The sequence below is a fragment of the Schistocerca americana genome, unplaced genomic scaffold (genome assembly GCF_021461395.2).
Source record: "Schistocerca americana isolate TAMUIC-IGC-003095 unplaced genomic scaffold, iqSchAmer2.1 HiC_scaffold_15, whole genome shotgun sequence".
In the NCBI taxonomy this organism is placed as follows: Eukaryota; Metazoa; Arthropoda; class Insecta; order Orthoptera; family Acrididae; genus Schistocerca; species Schistocerca americana.
Window position 1 is genome coordinate 12,916,100 of NW_025725583.1, and position 3,197 is coordinate 12,919,296.

Here is a 3,197-nt window from a genome sequence, read left to right on the forward strand (position 1 = left end):
TTGAGGTCCGCCGGCAGAGTCGTGCGAAGAGGATCGGCCCGCGAGCTGCGGCCGCACTGGACTACAGCAGTAACTGGCTGAGGGAGTCCCTGGCGTCATACCACAAACCGAGCAGTGCTGTTGCGAAAGCACCTGTATGCCACGGCCTCAGCAGAGTTGGCGTTGAGACCTCACTGCTCCGCACTGAGCGAGTCCGTGACGTCACTGCACCAGTGCTGTGCGCAAGCACTGGTGTGCTGCACATACGAACTGTTGGTAGCACTGACCGCAGTTGCGAGCTACGGGCTACGAGCGGTGAGTGGAGAAGTGTTTAGTGGAGTGATGAGATTCCTTCCCCTTTTTCGTAACACACAAAATGAGAGCGGGAAACTAAACGTGGTTTGCAGAAGAAGGAGCACATATCAAGAAAAAGGGAAGTAAAAGAAAAACTAGTCAGTGGCGAGTAGAGAACCAGCCTGGAGTTCAGTTTGGACCTTGTTAAAGTCTATTGTGGATGGCGTTAGGAAAAGCGTTCTTTTTCTTTGCTGTTCGCTGTGCTGTGAAATTTACTCTCATGCTGAAGGGTCAAGTGGCACTTCGTACATTTCTCGACATCCATGCGTATGTAATAAACAAAGGTCTTATGTGAACGAGAAACGACTTCCTAAACCAGCTCAGGAGATAACTGTCGATAATTGCGTTGCTATGTGTGCACGAGACATAAGGTCTTACGGAACTATAAGAGGTGAAGGTCTTATGGATCTTTTTAAGACTGTAGTTGACACCGCAAAGGCCCTTATATCTCACCCCACAACTGTGTTGCAGTACATGGCAGGAAGTGTTAAAAGCCTATGACATATAATTATGCCTGAGGTAATTGCTCATGTAACAGAAGGTGAATACTCAGCAATTACAGATATGGGCACGTCCAGCGCGAGTTGAACCGTTAGCTGCCATGTACTGTCTCCTGTTTCATTTACTGGACTCTCAGATCTCGCATTTTGTTTACAACCCAGTTTCCAAATGATCCACAAACGGTCAGCAATATTCTAAGAGAATTGTTTAGACGATTAATGTCTCTTGGTATAAACGATTCTACTTTGAAAGACATACAGCACATGCCGGCAGTAGTGACCGAGCGGTTCTGGATGCTTCAGTCTGGAACCGCGCTACCGCTATGGTCGCAGGTTCGAATCCTGCCTCAGACATGGATGTGTGTGATGTCCTTAGGTTAGTTAGGTTTAAGTAGTTTTAAGTTCTAGGGGACTGATGACCTCAGAAATTAAGTCCCATAGCCCTCAGAGCCATTTGAACTATACAGCACACGGCTGATCAAGGTAGCAACATTGTCGTTGCACTGCGCGATTATTCACGACTGAATTGTTCCTGCCATATGCTGAATATAGGGCTATGAAGTAATTTTGATACGGAGTATATATGCGTTAATTGTCTATACGTTCATAGTCTTTTGATTGCGGCGAAAGAACACATCATTTACTTACAGAAAGTTGGTCTTCTTGATGCTCCTGATAGATCACTGAGCCAGTCTTAAGGTAGTCGCTGGAATGAGCAGCTGACAATGTTAGAATGTCTTGTAGCGAATTGATCTCTGAGAAGGGAGAAATAGCCCGAACTAAAGGAACTGATATCATACTGACGAAAGAACTTTTTACGGTACGTGTGCTATTCTACTGCTGTAATTCTTATACGCAATCGTTTATTTTATAGCTTTTAATTCATAATAGGTTTTGTAGCACTTCAAAACGGCGTCCAAGCAATTAGAACTGGAGAAATCACCTACCCTGCACCTTCTCTTGACATGGACGATGACAATGTTAAAGCATTTGAGTCAGGCGCCCCAGTACGGAGAAACTTCTGAAATTGGACTTTTACATAAACGCCTTATATGAAAAGCTATTAATCCAAAGATACTGTGAGGTAGCAACTTTGCCTCTCGCCACCATTCGTCATTTAAAAATGATATCTGAAGATAAGAGGCGTAGAGTCATGAAAAGGATACAGTGGTTTCTTTTCCACATACTTCTGCTATCCCACAATACACTCTAACGACATTTCCCTTTACTGCAACTCTAACCGTCTTTTCTGTTTTTTCTCGCTAGTGGGTTCGAACGGAAGTGGCTTACCTTTCGATCTAGAAATAGTTGTCTCAATGTACTCTGCTCTTCTTGGAGTAACATAAATAACATTTAATGTTCTGAAGTTGAAAAGACGCTCATTCCTAAATGTTTCTCCATTACTGGTAACATGATAATCCTTGGGAATCAATGTTGTCCTAAATCAGAGTTTGAATTTTGGCCGTATATACACTGAAATATGAATTTTGCTGTCGACCGGTAAAAAGAAGAGAGGAGTAATGAGACTGGACATGGAATTCATAGCCCCACTGCATCAAAGAACAAATCTTGCTGAAGCACATAAATTCTGCTACTCCATCTCCTGGATTTCTAGTTGTGCAATGGAATGATGGGTGTGAGACATTCTGGTCGCCTACACTCGAAGTTATTCAAAAATGGTTCAGATGCCTCTGAGCACTGTGGGACTTAACTTCTGAGGTCTTCAGTCCCCTAGAACTTTGAACTACTTAAACCTAACTAACCTAAGAGGACAGCACACACATCCATGCCCGAGTGAAGTTATTCAACATCTGCACTTCACAAGCAGTAAAGCATGCAAGGACAAATTTGTAAACAGAACTAAATATCAGGAAGAAGCAATAAACATTTTAAAGTCAACCGGTGACACTGCAGTTCTGTCAGTGGCAGCAAAGAACTTGGAATAACAGTTGAATGGAATAGATAGAGCCCTGAAAAGGGATTATAAGATAACCCTCTATTTTAAAGATATATTTATGCGTAAGAAGTGTCGTAAACCTGAAAATATGAATATGACACATGTTCTGAAAATTCACATCGACTGACAAGACCTAAATTTTTGCGTTAAGTTTTACTGAAAGATTTTAGACAATTACGTATTTCTGGCAGAAGAATTCATTAAAAAGCACAAATATATTTTTTTTCAGAATTTTCAAATATAATGTACCTGACTAGATTACTGTATTCTGAAAAGGTAGGCATAAAGTACCCCTTCCCTCTCCCTTGGTATTGCGAGGGTTAAACCAGGTAGTGTTAAGGGAATCTGATTACAAAATGAGACCCTAAAAGGAATATTGGGCAGCAAAATAACTGATGATAGCCGAA